General features: G+C 38.7%; 1 long non-coding RNA gene across 1 annotated transcript; it reads left to right on the top strand.

Moving 5' to 3' along the window:
- The first annotated feature begins 6,052 nt into the window (after positions 1-6,052).
- LOC128803928 (uncharacterized) lies at positions 6,053-9,093 on the top strand. Its single transcript, XR_008435875.1, has 3 exons — positions 6,053-6,145; positions 7,434-7,504; positions 8,595-9,093. It is a non-coding gene; the product is annotated as an uncharacterized LOC128803928 (long non-coding RNA).
- Positions 9,094-19,243: the final 10,150 nt, after the last annotated feature.

The raw sequence follows: 19,243 nt of genomic DNA on the forward strand, positions 1-19,243 counted from the left end.
TTAGGAAATAATAATAGAAATTGTACCATCACTTGTAAGACACCCTAGACAATTGAGACAGTCCAGTGGTTGAAAATAGGATTTAGCAATACGAAAAAACTATTGAGGGAAAGTACATGTTTGTACTGGTTTCTCTTGTTTATCTATCATCCAAAGATTCTTTGCCCCTTAGACGGAATAAAAATAGAGCTGATAAAACACAACATAGCTTGAATCATTATGCCTCACAGTTGTAACCTATCAGGAAAAGAAAAGAATGTTCTAGGGATTTTTGAGTCTCCTGGGAGTATTCATGGTGTCTAATCAACAAATCACTTTTAGTAATCCAGCACTATTTTATACCTACATGGAAATGATACTTACCCAAACTAGATCTGAATGTGAAGATTCCAGATTCCCTCATACCACCTTGGCAGTGTAAAAGGGTTTAAAGCTGTTTTCATGTGCTGTATGTCCATGTCAAAACCCCTAAATAATGCCAGCAATAGGTGAAATATCTCCAGTGAAAATGTCAGACCTTCTGCTGGGAAGCTGCACTCTCTGTGCCATTCCCTGAGGAGTTAAGGATTTCCTCAGAGCAGCAGGAGTTGAACATACCCAATATTTTACAGGATCACACTTCACCCTGGGTGAATTCTAGCGGGTTTACATCAATTTTGCAGACAATTCAATAATGCAGGATTCAGTGATGCCCAAAGATAATCAGGTATGCGAAAATTAAAATACTCAGAGCTAACTTCCAATTCCATTCCTTGGGGATGGTGTCTAATATATGTTAAATCCAATCAGTGCCTTTTAGCTTTCTTCCCTGTCACAGGGTTTCAGTTTACTAATTATAAATGTTCAGCTGCAATTCCTTTACATCACTTTCTCACAGGGTAGAATTCAGCACTCTCTGAGAATTGTAAAAGGTTACACCACCATTTGTCAAGGTCACAGCAAGAAAGGTTTTTCATTAATTTTAGGTTGGAAAAGAATAAGAAATGCTGTAATTGCTGCATTTAAACCATTCATTGCACCGACTCTCTTTCTACTTCACAGCCAGCCAATTAAGGGGCTTTATTTAAAATGTATGAATTGCACAACTGTCATTAAAGCTATGATTCTGAAGAGCTAATTTGCTTTCTTTGATGAAAGTATTACAGAAATATTTTTCAGGATAGTAAGCCAATCATTCAACATCTGGTAAATAAAAATGGCTCTCAATAGATTTGACCACAGGTGGAGCCTCCATTAAAATGAATGCTTTGAAGGTCCATTTCTGCAAGGCTCTGGCTGGCCACTGTGCCAACACTGACCATCTGCCTCCTCAGCTTGACCTGGAAAACTCCCCAGAATGTTATACTTTTGTGGAAGCAAGAAAAAAACCAAAACCATAATCAAATGCTCTTTATTTGTGAAAACTGCATCTCCAAGGAATGTTGCTGGTTAGCACAGCAAAACTGTGACTCACTTTCAACCAAGCCAGAGTCAGAGCAGTGAGGAAACCAGTGGGCTTTCCAAAGATGCCTTCAGCTGTCTCTTGTATCATGTATAATTTCTTTAACTAATGTCCTTCTCACAACAAACAGCTACACTTCACATATTCTATCTTCCGGACATTTATTGAAAATTAGAGGCATTGTTTTATTTGTTTCATTCCTTTCCTTTTTGTGAACCTTCTCTCAAAAACTGTAAAGTGTTAGAGTCTGGGTGGCCTGATGCTGCCTTCTGTAGCATATTTTTCATGGTTGTTCTGCATCAGTAAATGCATCTCTCAGGTGGGGATGCTGCTGTAAACTGTAAGACAACAAGAAGTTTATCTTCCTGAGGACTGTGGGACTTTACACTGGAGATATAATTTTCTGTCCTGATTTTATCAAGAAAGATTTGCTTTCTCATGTTATAATATGCTGATCCTCAAGCTTTCCTTAGGATACACAAAATCATCCATCATTTTATTTCTTAATTGAAAATATTTTTGTTTATGTCTTTGGGTTTTTTTTTGAGAACAGAAAAAAATTATTGTCCTACTTGTACTGTTAGCCATATATTAATCACACCACATGGATATCTGCCCTCATAACATAGTAAATGTGTTTTTCCTGATTCCCAAAACCAGGTGTGTAAATGAGAAGCTTTCTTACCACCTCATCTCTCTCCTCTTCTGTGGTCATTAGGACTACAGGATGAGATATTCAAAACACAAAAGACAGCATGGGAAAAATAAGCTATTTCTTTTTCCCTCCACCTGTTTCAGATGAGTTTTATTTTCCAATGTAAGCATGTAGAAAATACAGATACTCAAAAAACCTTGAAAAGAAGTTGTCACAAATCCATCAATTGAACATTTTTTATTGCAATTCACTATTGTGCCTCTTCAGTTATTGGATTTGGATTAACATCTGATACTGCATACAAAGGAGCTATGTTAATCAGATTTCTGATTTTCCACATCCATGTTCATCAGTCCATACCCAAACTCCACATTGAATAGAAGTTCATATGTAACAGAAGGTATCACTGGCTGCATTACCTCTGGTATCACTTCTCAGGGATTTAAACTGCATAGTCAGAGGACAAAGGGACCTGTGCAAGCTTCAGATTTGTCTCTGACCAAAATGAGCACGTACAGGGATTGCAGCAGTGTGCTAGTATCTCACTCCAGTCAGCTTCAGCACAGCTGAGACAATCCAGTAAGAGCCAGCAGCAGACTGGCATGGACAGAGGGGAACTCCTGCCCAAACAACCTGATTCTGATGTGAATTGGCTGGCTTGGTGAATGGGGGGAGAGCAGTGGACATTGAATATCAGGACTTGAGAATTTACTGAAAACAAGCCAGTAAAGACTATAGACCAGATAATGAACACTGCCTGCTGTAAGATCCTCATAGAGAGGCTGATGAAGAGGTTGGTGACCTGTGGCACAAAGTTTGGTTGGAGGTCAGTAGCTAGCAGCGCACCCCAGGGCTCATTACTGGGTCCAGTCCTGTTTAAAATCTTCAAGATGACAGGACAAGACTACCTTCAAAGGTTCTTTCCAATTTTTACCATTCTGTGAACAGCATAGGATCCCTGTGCAACCCAGAATCCAGCAGGAAAGGGAATCCTACTGTGCTTTAAAGGACATGGGGCAAAATTACCAGTATAGAACTTTAAGTAGAAATCCATGAAACACTTCATTCACTACTGTGTGGTTTGTTAAGAACTGCATTGTCTCCTCAGAAGGCATGCTGAAGGAAAATTTAAACTCTCTTAGACTAAAAATCAAAATTCAGAATCATAACATATAAAAAAATTGCCCCAATTTTATTTTTAATCTCAAGGCTTTAGGCTGTGATGGAAGGACAGACTCAAGGTTTTGAATATTTGAGCTAACAAGACTGATATAGGAAGTCTTTTTTCTGACAAGCTTCGGCGCACCTAACAAAATCACCCCTCAGTGTCCCCTGTCTGCACTATTATAAAATTAAACTGATAATCAGTATTGTAATTGTCAGACATTGTGAAACAAATGATCCCTAAGTCAATTAATGGAATGCATGAAAATTAAGACAATTTTAAAAACCTTTGCCTTGCAGAGTCTTGGTGACTAAAACTCTGCTAAAAGAAGGTGAAAGTACAGGATAGTTGTCCTAGGCGTGACCTTGGGGAATACTGTCCTACTGTTTCCCACCAAGATCCTGACAACCCTGTCATAAGCAAGAGAAGTCTGAATCATAGAGGTAGCAGTACTGAGAAAAGAAGCTGTGATACCTCCCAGGAGAGAGGCTCTGAGGAGGCAAAAGAAGCCAAAAGTGGTCATGGATGGAAAGAATGATTTTGCTTTGTTTTTCCCTGGTCCCAGGCAGCTCTGGAGAGCCCGGCTAAGGCGCTGCTTCTCGGCAGGACCGGGGGTTGCCGCGAGCTCCGGGCGCTGCTTCGTTCAGCACACTGGTGTGGGCTGGCCACATTCTACCGTCGGCGTGAGGGGCGAGACAAAAAGGCGAAGGAATTGTCCACTCTGTCCGCGTGGTTGGCTGGAAAGCTTTAATGGCCATGGGTAGCTGTGGTGGAGAGCCACAACCCACTCCCAACGCTGCGTGGACGAAAACGGCCCCAAACAAAGGAAAGCGTGAGGTTTTATAGGGGGTGGACCAAGGGAGGCGGAAGCCCCCCTCGCCCAATGGGGGCAGGCTGCGGGGGAGTAACGTGGACCAGGGTGACCAATGGGGACGTGACAGGGACGGACCGGGCTCCGGGGTGAATGGGGTTGTGGGAGTAGGGTGACAGGCACAGAACTCTCCAGAGTGGACAGGGGAGTGGTTACAGGACTGGCATGGTGAGCTCCAATGGTAAGTAACCCGGAGCGGACCACGGCGGGGGGGAGAACACGGGGTGTGTACAAGGGTACACAGCACCGGCTAACTAACACATATCAGAACCCCTAGTCTGAACCCACACCTGGGATGCAACAGGAAAGCTCATGCTGTTGTCCTGGGGCAGAGTGGTTTCATGCCCCCAGTTCTGAAGACAACAGAAGGCAAAATAAGTACTTGCAAGGAAGGGAGGATATTTTACCCATTGCCCAAGATTAGGTTAATTATGGATGCTGATGACCATAGCACTGGCTGCCAGGGACATCTATTTTTAAAGTAAGAGCAAAAAAATGTGTCTCAGAGACTATGTCCCTTCTCAGCACAGGAATTCCTATTTTTGATGTCTGCTTTTGACGTTGAAATCTCATCCATACTACTCAAATTGCAACCCATTTAGAGTAGCTTTTAGAAACACCACTTGTCTCTTTTTGGTTTTCCTAAACATAGTTACTCACTTGATTAGGTATTCTTGCAAGAGCCGTAGTGGCAGTAAAACATACATACATGCAACTTTTCTTCCAGGATGTGACTGACATCAGCAAAGTCAGAGTCAGATTGAAGGGGATTGACAACACACCAGGTGTAGCCTCTCTGTGGAACATTGTGCAAATTAAACCAGTTAAAATAATTTTCCCTTTTCTCAAACAGGAATTGACTGGATTTACAAATAGTATTTCAGGCATGAAAGGTAGAAAAATAGAACAACCTCAATAGGTAATTTTAAAGAGAATAGAATAGAATAGAATAGAATAGAATAGAATAGAATAGAATAATTTAACTTGGAAGGGACCTACAGGGATTTTCTAGATTACTTCCAGGCTGACCAAAAGTTAAAGCATTGTTGTTGTTAAGTGCATTGTCCAAATGCCTTTTAAACATTGACAATCTTGGAGTATCCACCACCTGTCTAGGACTCTTCCAGCGTTTGGCCATCCTCTCAGTAAATAAGTACTTCCTAATGTCCAGACTGTACCTACATTCCCACGTTTTGCCACAGAGTCCCAGGAGCACTTTCCCTCCTGAGAAAGCTGAACAACAAAGTTGCCCCTCAGCCTCCTTTACTCCAAATAAGACAAGCTCAAAGTCACAGGACAGTCCTTGCAGCCAATTCTACCAGCTTTGTTGCCCTCCTCTGGATGCATTCAAAAGCCTTCTTCAGCTGCAGGGCCCAGAAATGCACACAGTTTCCTGAGGTGACACCACACCAACACTGACTACAGGGGAACAATCCCCTCTTTTGCCCAGCTGGTGATGTGCCTTAGGATAGGGTTTGGCCTCTGGGCTGCCAGGGCTTGCTTCTGACTCACACTGAGTGACTCTCCACCAGCACCCCCAGATTCCTCTGTGCAGGACTGCTCTCCAGCCATTCCTCTTGAAGTATATCCTTGTGCCTGGTGTTATTCTGCACTAGAAGCAGAATCCAACACTTGGACTTGTTAAATTTCATTCCAATAATCATTGCCCAAGGCACAGCTGTAAGAACTGCACAGTAGTGCTCTGTGCTCACAGACAAATGTCACTGCCAGCCATGTAGGAAGGCTCGTTTCTCCTTTCTTTGGTCCTGTGAGCCTTGTTTTTGGTACACCCTGCTCTGCTAGCTCCTAGGTTGACTGTTCCTATGATTTCAGTGCTTGGCAAGCATGCTTATGTCACTGAGGGCTTGTGCGGGGCTTGCATAAAGAAGATTCCGAAACAGCTTCATCTCTTTTGAAGATGACAGATGACCCTTGGTTTTAGTTTCAGGCTATAGTTCTTGGACCTAAGTGCTGGTGGCTGTGATCACCTATGGCAGATTCATTTAAGCAAAGGTAGCTGATGTGAATTTCCTTGTGCTATTGCAATAAGAAACCTTTCTACACTTCTTTTATGTTTCCTTTAACAGAATTGTCTCTCAGGTAACAAAGCTGAACATGCTTTATGTCTAGCAGCATTCCCTTTCATTTGTTCCCCATTCTCTTACAATTTTTTGGTGGGCTGCCCAGCCATCCATGAACAGAGTGGAAATGTTTCACTCTTGCTTTAAGCCTAGGCAACTACACTTAACATAAAGATCTGAAAAGCAATAAAAAAATTTAGCAGCCCTGTAAGGAATCAAGACTTCAGCCATTTCTGAGTAATACCATTTTCTAAAGATGCTGAATGGTTCTTTACAGGTTTTTCAGCTAACAGAGACACTCTGGGTCAATGCTGTGAGCCAAATAATCATGCTTTAGCTGGCCAAAGGTATCTATTCACTGCACCTGTGAAAGAAATGGGCAGAAAGGAGCAACCATTTAGCCCTTTGGTCAAATTAAAATACCCAATATAAGCTTTTGGTTTCTACCTTCTATATTTTAAAAATAAAGTTGACAAAGAAAAGAGACTAAAATGTGGAATCTCAGTGAAGTGTATTTCTGCTCTAAGCTACTTTGTTGTGAATGATGAGTAACCATTTACACTAGTTGAGTAAATGGCATCATTTACATCAGAATCAGGTTTCAGTTATTTCAATACACTCCCAGTAATATACCTTTGAAGTTCAAATAAGTCCAATGAACTGAATAATGTTCTGTTCAACTTCTATAATAATGCATACACTGCTTCTGCTTGCTGTCAAAACCTGAAGGATACAAGTATTTGACTTTAGAGGTTGTTGTTATGAAAAACTGTGTAATGAATTTCCGAGTCTTCCAGGTGGAACATCTTATCTCCTCTACTGCTTATTTCAAAGGTTTGCTAAATATGGGAGATGGCTCTGAGTGTAGCTAACAAATTCTTATGCTAGAACAAGTATTAGGGATTATTGCCTTGCATTATAAAATATTTCTATGGAACTTTTCTAACCATCTCTACAAGGAAGTATTAAGAAATAAAATATCTAATTAGTTCAGATTATTTTAGTCTTGAGAGGTACTTCCACTGACTTAGTCTTTGACATTGGTTACATTTTTTAAGAATTAAAAATATATATTTAAACATTATACCTAGTATACATTATATATATACACTAAAAAAAAAACAAAAAACCTTCAATTTTTCAATATATATTTACTTCTCATGCTCAATACACCAAAAATATACCTCTCAGTTTGTGTTCACACACTGTTTGTTGCTCAGGTAGAAAAGGGAGAGACAACAGTATGGATGACAGTATTCTTTAAATCCATATGCATTACTTTTCTCTTCAGGTAAGCTATTAGTATGACTGCAGATTTGGAAATAACCTGTTTTTCCTTATGAACATATGGCATTTCATTCATTCTATAAAGCACTGAGATACTCAGCTGAGTAGTCTTAAATACTCCTAAGGCAGGTTCTTTTACATGATGTTGCAAATTTTTAGGATGTGAACATTTGGCTACCGCTTCCCCCTATAGGCTCATTTTGAAAGATTTTTCATGTGGGGGGCTTAAAAGATGTTTTATGTTTGCTGGGATTCTGTGCAACCTTAAAACCCAAGATTTATAAATCTTTTGATACAGAAAGCTGTTTATGATGTCAACACACTCATAAAAATGCCTTCTGCTTTTATTTTTTCTGTGACGAAAAAAAACCAAAAAGTAATGTACTTAAAATATCTCTTTCTTTATAACAGAAAAATTTAAAAAAATACTCAAATGCTTCAGTCTGAGCAAGATGAGCATATACTCCTAAAATGTGGATCATACTTATCTCACCAATGACAGTACCATTTCTTCTAATCTGAATGCAGTTTATGATCATTGTTGCTCATGCCCAGGAGCAATATGCTATTTAAAATGATAGTGTGTGATTCCATGACAACTGGCAGGTGCCTTGCAAAGCCTTTCTTTGTTCAAAATGTGCAGGTGAGTTACTATACTTTAAAAGAGGAGAAACAGAGCTCTGGTGGATTTTACCCAGTGAATGAGCAACCTGCAAATAAAGTAAAATCTTATTTCTATTCCTACCTATAGGCTTCACAAAGACCAATTGCAACAGCTGCAATGGAAAGTCAAATAAAATACACTGCCCCATATGCTGCTGTATAAATATAACAAGCTCAAATTTTTAGCCAAACTGCTTTCTTCTTTTAGATGTTGCTGACTACAGCAGAATTATGAGTCTGTGTCCTGTCCTTTTCCCTTTGCTAACAAGTCAGAGAAATTTTGAAAAGCAAAAGAAAACTAACTTGCAGACACTTTTCTCTCCTTTTCCATTTAGCTAGTTAATTTGTTTTCAATTGTCACATTTGATAAGTAGTGAAGAATCACTTGGTGTTATTAAAGATTTGAATGCTTATGGTATCTAATTTTCCAGTTAGCACAAAGAACTCAGAGACTGTCTTGTGTTCGTCTGACTCCTGGGATCACTGGTACCAATTGATGTCCCTGTTGCCTTTACCCTCTCAGGAACACAAAAACCAGTGGCAATATCTTCAATTAGCATCTATTTCAGCTTCTGAAGAACAGCATCTGTTTCCACCCAAACAGCTGAAAATGTAGCCCGCACCAAGACTGGATTCTACATATGCAGAAAGCCTAATTTCTGTGGATCTCAAAAAGAAATTGTGATCTTTGGCAACCTGAAGTTATCAGATCTGAATATAGCACCATTATCCTTGGCTGTAAGAATTTAAAGCTTGATCTAGTGTTCCCTGAAGCCAGTGGGAAGACTGTTATTGTCTTTGGCTTCCTTTGGATCACACCAGAAGCTCACAGTCTGATTCTGCAAGCTACAAAATGTAAAGCACTCCAGTAGCACCTTTTGTTCCCTGTGAAGACTGGTCAAGCTTAGAAAGTAAGAGAGAAATGACAAATTGGCCAGATGATTTATTTAAAAAAAAAAAAAAAAAGAAAGAAACAGCCTCTTTTAATCTCGCTCTTTAAATTTTGCAGCACAAAAGAAAGTTTGTTTTTGTCATTGAAATGTTGATGTATTTTTACAAAGACTTCACCTGTCTGGAGTTGAACAGACACTATGATTTTAAGTGAGCAGTTCAAAAGTTTCTTAGCAAAAATCAGAAGAATGGAAGAGCTTGATCTCTTCAGTATATTGATAAGGACTGTCACAAATGGGAGCAGTTTTTTAGCTCCTGCTCGTACCTGATAAGGATAGTCTCATCACCTGCTAGCAATAACCTGAGTTTTCATAAGCTGTATTAGCACTGATTCTGTGTTTGTTCACTGTGTGACTCCACAAGGATGCCACTACCTTTGAAAATACGTGTTGACATTGGGAACATTTCTGTAATTGTGTTTTCAGATCTTTCTATTAGTGTCTTGCCTACCTCCTGCTGAGAAGGGTTCAGCCATCTGGTACGAAATAGCTTAAGTCATTACTGGATACCAGTGTCTCTGTGCAGGAAACCACACAGGTTAATCATGGACAGAGACCCCTCTGCTTTGAATGAGAAATCCATAGCAGCTCCTCTTACATGAGCAGAGAAAGCCATCAGAGGTCAGGGCTTCAGCTTGTCTATCATGAGATATGTTTTGCCTCATTGTAACAGCAAGAAGCCTTAGATATAATTCAGGTTGAGAAGGGAGGGCCTCAGCTTCAGTACAACTTCGTAAGCACTGCGGTTCTTTCCTTGTTCTTCAGGGAAAATTTGCATGATACTATTCTAGCCCTGCTTATCTGCCTCTCCTCTCAAATAACCTATCTCCCCCAAAACCAGTAGACAGAGGCACCAAAGAAGTGGAAGTTTTCTGGTTTCTAATGCAATCTGCTTCTTACTAGTGCCAAGGGAAAAAAAAAAAAAAAAAAAAAAAAAAAGGGCACCTGAAGCAGCCTGTTAAGGACTTCAGTGATGAATCTGGAGGTTTAACCTTGATTAGACATCAGAGGATCCACATAGTGTGAGCCATTATTAACATTGTCAAGAAGTGAAAAGCTTCATTCATAGATCTTGCCTGCTTAGACATCAAAGTGAACCAACCTCAAAAGAAATCTGTGGGGAACCAGGCATCCTTAGTTCTCATATTGATCATACTACTTGTTCTGAAAGTTTCACCCAAGCTCTGGCACTGCTTGACCTTGCAGAGGGAACATCATGTACAAACAATGCAAAAACCTGTGCCTGCTTTCTTGTTGTTAAAGTTAACACCAGGTGAATAATTGATATCAAATCATATATTCTGTAAATCATCTAGTTTTCTGCAAATAACATCCCTAAACAATTACATTGGAGAAAATTATATTGTTTTCTAATGTGAGTCACAAAATCTCAGATTAATAATTTCTGTTTCTTACAAAACGTTTAGAGTCTGCTGTTCCTAATCAGAATAAAAGCTTTTTAGCTGGACACAACGTATAAATGTGTTCATTATAAAAAACAAATATATGTTTTATATAAACATAAACAGAATAAATTTTTAAATTCAAATGAATCTTCCAGGTAGTTTCTAGGCAATATATTCCCAGACCTTATCACAACCTGACAAAAGAGAATGTCTCCATGATACCACCTTTCTCTTCAAGGTACACTCTGTCTCAGAAGGTGTCTGTCAGACAAGGCATTTATTTTGTTTGTGGAATTCCTACAGCTATCACTGGGAATTTTTGCAAAGGGAGGGAGAACATTGAGATTATCCACTGCAGTCCTTTAACTATATCAGATAACTAAAAAATGATATTATACTTTCATAAAGGTTGAGATAAGGTTTTCCATCAACTGTTTTTAGGGAGAGGAAGTATTTTCAAAGAACAAATGCTAGCTGGATGAAGGACAAAAAGCAGTTCAGGGAAATATCATCTGAAATGTGCATTTCTATTTTTTAAATTCTACCCAAAGTTTTGATCCTAAATGCAAAGTTGAGAACTACTGATAGCATGGGAAAAATACATAGGAAATATATTGAAAATATTTTTTTGTATTCAGAACTCTTTTATACAGGTTAAATTTTAAAAATGGTCCTGAGGAAATCTTTACATTGTTTTAAAATACTGACTTAAATAAGTAAATAAATAAAGTTACCTGCAATAACAATTATTTTCTTTTAAACTAGTCAAAAGAAAGTAAGTAGGGGAAATGACAAAGAAGCCTTCAGATGAGGAGAAATGGCTATGTAAAGAAGTAATCCAAAGTGTGGGAGTAGACACAGTTGGAACCCCAGCTGACCAAAGGCATATTCCATACCATATGCAGTCACGCTCAGCATATAAAGTTGGGGGAAGAAGGAGGAAGGGGTTCTTTTGGAATAGTGGGTGTTTGTCTCCCCAGGCCCCCATTATGCATGGTGGAGCCCTGCTCTCCTGGGCATGGCTGAACATACCTGCCTGGCCACAGGAAGGGGTGAACAAATTCCTTGTTTTGCCTTGCTCATGTGTGTGGCTTTTGTTTTCCCTATTCCAGTGTCTTTATCTCATCCCCTGAGTTTTCTCCCTTTTCCTATTCGCTCCCCCTCCCACCAGGGCTGGCTAAGCAAATGGCTGTGTGGGCCTTGATTGCCAGCTGGGCTTAAACCACAACACCATTTTGTTCAGTCTAATCTGGAACACTTGAAGAGATCAGGACCTGTATGATAAAAGACAAATTAGTCATGGGACTTTATTCAGCAAATGCACGTAATTTACTAAAACTTACAGAAGTGGGAAGCAAAGAACCAAGGTGAGCCCTCCCAGATCACTCAGGCAGGGTGAAGAGAGCCACTGCAGCTTTCCCCAACCCCACGAGGCACCCGCACCCATGGGGAGCCACTGGAGATCCCAGCCCCAGGCAGCTGGAGCCACAGTAGAGCATGGTGGCACATCAAACTACAGGCAGCTTCTCCACCTGAGAAAGCAAGACAGCTGCTCCAGCCAGGAATTTTTTAACCAGCAGATTTGTGTTTAGATGCTGGTGAGGCAGTGACTCATTTCTTTCAGAGGGCACTGACCTTTCTCACACAGAGCACTGGGCAAGTACCTCCTGCTCCAGAAGAGGAACAGCACATTGTGCTTTTGGCTTTAAGTCAAAAAGATAGAGGTGGAAAATTTATAGAAGCACAGGGATGTAACCTTATCCATTTGTGCTTTCATGAGGCACCTAACTTGGTATTTACAAGATGGTAATTATATTATTTTAATGTCGATGGCAAATGTTTACAAGAATGCAGCTATTTGATTAATATAAAGTGAGAGATTAAATAGCCCGTTTACTGTAACCTAAATGCCTAATTAAATAGCAAGAGAATATTCTTTGAATATTATGGTTTAACAAATATGTGAGCATTATATATTAATACTTTAAAATACACTATTGATGTTGTACCTCATTAGTTAAACCATCCCTCTGTTAATAGCACATTAGAAATACTTACACTGTCAACAGTCCTGATTCCTAATTTATATTACCTCAGTGCTGTTTTATTTTGCCCTGTTTAGAGATCCCTAGACATTTACTCAAAAACCCAACAAAATATAACATTCAGTTCCTAGCTGTCTAACTTTGTGGTTAAAAAAATGCAAAATCATTCATTTTATCGGCTTTTGAAGTTGCAGTCCAAGATAAAAAAGTATTTATTCTCATTTCCAATGAGATTAAACATGGAATTTCAGAATCTAATTGAAATCTAATAAAAACACTTCTTTGGGATACACATTTTTCTAAAACAAGTTCTGCCTTACTAGTCGAGGTGCTGTAGTTAACGATATTTCTTCATTAAAACCCTTTTAAAAGATTTTTTATTCTTTGTTCTCTAATATTACTGGAAAGAAAAGGGGGAAATTCTTGATGTTTTCATTTTTATATAGCATGCCTTGGCATGAGTTAGGCAATTACTACATTTATATACTCAATACATCATGCTTATATCTTTGGAATAAATGAGCACAACAGATATATGTCCTTACCTCCCTACATCATCATACTTTTAAGCAATACTTGAGGTCTCAAAAAAATCTCTTTCTTAATACCTAATACCTTGACTAATATAGCTTAATAAACCTTTAGCATTTTTTGTTAAAGATGTTGTGAAAAGAGAAGGTAGTAGTTACAAATGTGAAATATGAGGCATTAAAGTAAGTATTTCAATAGTTTTTTTTTCTTTCCTATTAACTATAAGGTGTTTTTATGAGTTAGGATTTCCTTTTCTGCCCTGTGACAGATTTCCAAGATGATGATTCCTGCACAGATTATTTTCATATGAGGACACCATTTTGCAGAATATCTTTTTCAGTAGAAGAAGAAAAGCAAAGAAGCTTTGCTGGTGGTTTCATACAAGACTGTTTGTATGAGGCTTCTTGACCTTCTCTGATTGATGTTTTTTTTAAGAACTATGGCACTACGCCTTTACATCTTCTCATGTCCACTGTACTTTTACTCCTGGCATTCAGTTTACGATCAGAACATTTACTCCTGGGAATTAGTTACTGATAATATAACAATGCTAAGTATTTCTATCTAGCAAAGTGTTCAGCCCATGTGCTGAAAATGGTACCTTAGTTCTTTTGCTTTGATAGATATTCAGTATCAAAATCTCTAAAGGTGTTACTGAAAGCATTGTCACTCTAAGGCATTTCCATCTTGTTTGCATTTGAACAAATCCTACCTCTCCAGATCTTTTCAGGTTTAGTAATCTCTAATACCACCAGGGAAAATTTCACTTCTGACTTCTTTTTCACATTCCCCTTCTTTCTTGATGTTACACTGAAGCAGTTCACTCCTGTCACTTCTGATCTTAATTTCTTAGTATCAAGATTTCCTTCTGTTTTATCTTGTCTGCCTCAATAGCCAACTGAATATTACTGACATTCCTGCTTATTTCAGTGCTGTTAAATTATCAGTATAGCACTGCCTATAAGCCAGAGGCTGCAGAACTTTCCACCTCCCACTAATGCTGTGCTTACCAAACACTGTATTTCATACAACACAATGTTGTTACCTCAACACCAGGTAATTGGCCTCTTTTATCTCTGTTCTTTGTGGGAACCAATCATCCAGTTAATTGCAATTTCAGTCTTGTCATGAATTTTCACTCTTCTTTCCCTGGAGGATGTACCTGTTGTAAAGAGAAGTATGAGTTCTGTCATCTCTTCCACCAGAAAAAAAAAAAAAAAAAAACAAAACAACAAACCCACAAAAAACCAACCCTGATAATTTAATATATTCATAAGCAAATGAATATCTGGTGAGTGACTAAGTTAATGATATCATAATATTTGCATTGTTAAAATTTTCCCAGTGTCCTTGGTCACAATAACTTACGACATGAACAACTCATCAACTCCCCCTAGGAAAGCCATGAGAAAAGAATGGGATTGATAGAACCTGAGATTTTTCATCACAATCACAAAGATCAATAAACCATGCAGTAAACCAGAAATCCTTGGGTGGGGTGGGAGATTCCCAGACTAATTTCATAAGCTAATTTTCTTGATAGATGACAGCATCTGGATCCCACACTTATCAGCTATCAGAAGAAACTATGGGGTGGCCATGTGTCACCTCCACTTCACAGAGGCAAGGTTTTTTCTTCCTCTACCCTCTCCTATAATCTCGAGTTTATACTTGAGATTTGGCCTTAATATCCATGTTTACCCAATGCTATACTAAAAATAAAGCTTAATTGGGATAATTCATTTACTCAGTGCCTGCTCATTTTTCTTGTCTAAGAAATAAACCAGCCACTTACCAAGTCCAAGTCTACCCAGCTGCTCAAAGTTGTTTCTTATAAGAAGAGGACCTTCACATTAAGCAGTACAGCCATATGTTCAATGAGCATTAGTCTTTATTTGCCTGGTCAAGTCCAACAGGGTGAGCTCCAGAGGACTCTGCTGCCCTAGGCAAACTGCCCAGCCCTACCAGTCTGTTGCTGAATGCCCAGCCAACCTTGCCAGCTCATGGAAGCAGTACCTGTGCAATTGTATAACACAGTACCTGTGTTGCCCCTGGAAACTGGCTGCCCCAAGCAGCCCCCTGTTCTCTCCCTGAGGAGAATGCTTGCTCCCTGATCAAACGTAATTTGGCAGTATTGTGAAAGTCTGGGTGAAAAAAAATACATCTTCTCAGGGCTCATTAACTATTTTGCAAATGGGAAATGCAACAAAAAAAGACCAGCAAGCAATCACTGTATAACTTGTTTGTCCCAGTAAATGTTTCCAGATAAAATTATATCCTACTAGATACTCAAAATGTCAATGCAGATGTACACCAACACTAATTATATGACAGGTTGTGGAAAGGATTAGTCCTACAAAACATTTCATGCTGGGAAACCAAAGGACCACAAAGAACAGTAATTTTTATCTAACCACAGAAATTTATGTGGGCTAATGAGCCTTGTATCAAAAAACCAAAACAAATCAACAGTCACAACAACTGTGAAAATTAACTTTTATGTGAAGTTGTAGAAGAACTTTCTGCACAGTCCACAATATTTTTAATTAGTTTTTGTTTTTCTTCTGTTACATAAACTGGTTTCATCATGCTGATGTTACCATTTAAATTACATTTCTTATTCATTTAAAGTACCTTCAGTGCTACAATTGTCAGTACTCAGTGCTACTTACCAGACTTCTGTGTCCAACATAATTAGATGCTGTTGTCCCACAAATTATTTCTAGATATGTTTCAAGCGCTCCAATTATGCTCAGTGCAGTGCATTGCAAGGAAAACCATTGCTGCTGTAGTGTCTAGGGTACTGTCCATGGGCAAAATCACCTGCACTGAGAGTCTTTAACTGCAGATTCAAGAAAGTGACTGCACAATAAACTCTCCTAAGCTAAAACAGAGAAAACTAACGTTTTAAAAAAAGTTTGCTGTTATTTTTCAGCAAGATAAAAAATTCAAACAAATGTGTGGTGACTATCTAACTGACTGGCTAAATAACTCTAGCCATTTTCTTATGTATGTTTTGTTCCAGATTCCATTTTCAAGAGAAATGCCAAATTAGACCACTGCTCCATAAAGGTTTATAAAGGTGATGTCAAATCTCTCTGCCTCTCTTCTATTTGCATTGGAAAGGAGAAATATCATTTTAATATTAAACTGCTGAAAAATTGGTTGTGCATTTCCCATCATTGGAAGTGTTCAAGGTCAAGTTGCTCAGATATTTGAGCAACCTGTTCTAGTTGAAGATGCCTCTGCCTGTGGCAGGGGGATGAACTAGAAGATCATAGAATCACAGAGTGGATTGGGCTGGAAGGGACCTTAAAGACCATCTTGTTCCAATCCTCCTGCCATGAGCAGGGGACACCTCCCACTAGACCAGGTTGCTCAGAGCTTCATCCAACCTGGCTTGAACATTCTAGGGATGGAACAATCACAGCTCCTCAGGGCAGCCTGTACCAGTGCCTCACTGCCATCACGGTAAAGAATTTCTTCTTAATATCTAATCTAAACCTGCATTCTTTCAGTTTGAAGCCATTCCCCTTTGTTCTGTCGCTACAAGCTCTCTCTGTAAATAGTCTCTCTTCATCTTTCTTGTGGGCTCCCTCCAGGTACGAGAAGGATCCAACCCTAAACCCATTCTATGTTTGTATCAAATTCAAGCCTCACTAGTTTTTCTCAATTTATAAAAATGCTGCCCATAAATCAGTCAGTATCTCTGGTCCCATCTCCCCATATATCTTCCAAACTTCTCTGACTATTCTACGAGTGAATAGTTACATATTTATCCCATCTCTCATGCTGGTTGTCATGAATGGACAATAACAAAATTTCAGATACTTCAGATGTCCTCACTTATTGACAAAGTAGGTGATGCCATCTATTTTAATTCTTTTTACTCTCTCTGGGTGGCATTCTCATTTCTGTGTCCAAAGAGTAGCTGTCTGGATTCAAACCTATCATCCTTTTTATAGCCAGCCAAAAGAAAGAGGTACTTTCAGGGTAGCCTTTATCTGACCTATTTTAAAGGTCTTTTTTAAGGAAGAAGTGTTCCATGCCTTAGAACTGTCTATTTCTTGCTCAGATAAATCGTACCTTGTTCATCTAATCAAGTTCTTACTGCCACCAGTGACCTTGTTTTTCTAATGCTTCTAACATTTATCTCCTGAGTAACAAGACTAGAAGTCCTGGAACAGATTGTTCAAATTTGTTCAAAGTAAATCTATGCAAAAGGTCTTCAAAACTAGACCTGGGACTATCAGGTTTAGCTTTCCATCCTATGAGGTTTTGAAAATTTTATCTCTAACGAAATAGAACAAAAAGTTGAAATGTTGACATTTTACCTGACTCAACTATATTAAAAGAACAGTAAAGCTCAGCTACAAAAAAAAGTTGTTCTTAATATATCTGAAAAATTCTTTCTCATTTTCCCTCTACTTAAAAAAACCCTTCAAATCTTCAAGAAAGTATTATAAAAAATTTGGAAATGTATTGAAATTTTTATTTTAAAAGTTGAAAGGGCTTTCAACCCTGTCAGTGTGACATCAGAAGGCTTCAAAGCCCACTCCACTCTCCTACCAAGTTTTACTTTTGACAGATAATTATTTTCTGACCTCAGAATCTCACCTGAAAATTCCTGATGGATTGCAGGTAAAGCAAATTTAAATTGAGGAAAAAAGTCTTAACATAGATCAAGGTAGGTAAGGCCCACATTTCATATTAGTCCTAGCATGTCTGTATTTATTTTATACTCATTTTTACTTAATGTGTAAAACTGAGCAACTCAGCTTGGTTAGCAGTTATCACAGATGTTTCCAGATTGAGGTGTTATGAGCTTGGTTCAAAGCCAAAACTCACTTCAAAGGCATGCTGGAGTAAAGCCATCTGTCTTTCTAAGGCCAGCACCTGTTCCAGGCAGCTTTCTAAACTTCACGAGATTGCCTAAATAAACATGCTCCTCAGAGGTCCCTAAAGGCACAGGAACACTGTAGGACAAACATTGCCTTTGTGGTGTCCTGGTGGCTGGATGCCCATAGATGTCACACATCTTGGAAGTGTCATGGCACATCTAGGAAAAACCTACACAGTAGATAAGTTGATCTTGTTGCTGCAGCATTCAGCAGTGTTGGGACCTAATCTGATTTTATTCTGCACTGTCTAAAATGAGTTTAGAAATAGAAAAGTAATTATTTCCCATTTCAGTTTGGCAAGAGTTGAATTTTTGATAATTTCAACAGGACTCACCTGGCCATGTGTATCTTCCTCAGCTTTCATTCTGGAGAAATGGCTGGCTCTGAGCACAGACCCTGCCAAATCTAATTCATACTAGAGTACAAAGAATCTAACTGAGGCACTAGCAGGCCAACCTCTTCAGTTATTCTAGAAATTACAGCTCTTCAATTATTATGGAAAGACTTCACTACCAGAAAATTAGGTCATCTGCTTCCCACCATGTCAGCATTTTTTTCACTGCTTTTAAATGCAAGTGTATATCTTCAGTGATTCAAAAATACTCATGTGGCCAATTTGAGTAAATCTCTTTGTTCAATCTGTGCTATTTTCATTGTTGAATTAATTTCCTAGTCCCATCAGCTACAGGGTGGCCTCAAGCTTCTGGAAATGCCTTTCTTGCAGTGCCACTATTTCAAACTAAAAATTCCTTCCTGAATCAAAATATCTTTAGGCTGAAGTTTCTTATGCTTTCACTTGGCTCAAATAACAGTTTTGGAAATATTAGTCAATTCCATTTGACTGCTTGAGATGGAGAAGTAAAAAAAAAAAATCTCTTTCATGTTTTAAGAACTTTCAGATGCTATATTTATATGTGGATAATTGAAAGCTAGCATCTGCACAAGCACATATACAATTCTCTGTAACTGTGGACTTAAACTTGTTACATTTGATTACCATTCATTATTAAAAAGAAGAATAAAAGTATAAGTGCCAAAATTCTAAAGGCTTTGGTGTATGCAACTGCATATGTACATATGAAAAATAATATTTGCTAATTGGATCCAAGTGTTCTGTGTTCTTTATGCTGCAGTAGAAGCAGCTATTGCCTTCTTGTATTGGTACTGTCATTCAAGAGTAAACAACTCTATCATTTCTAGAGTCAGAAGAGGTTCACCTGTGAAATCCTTGTTGACATTTAGATCAA

This window comes from Vidua macroura, chromosome 2, assembly GCF_024509145.1.
Source record: "Vidua macroura isolate BioBank_ID:100142 chromosome 2, ASM2450914v1, whole genome shotgun sequence".
Lineage (NCBI taxonomy): Eukaryota > Metazoa > Chordata > Aves > Passeriformes > Viduidae > Vidua > Vidua macroura.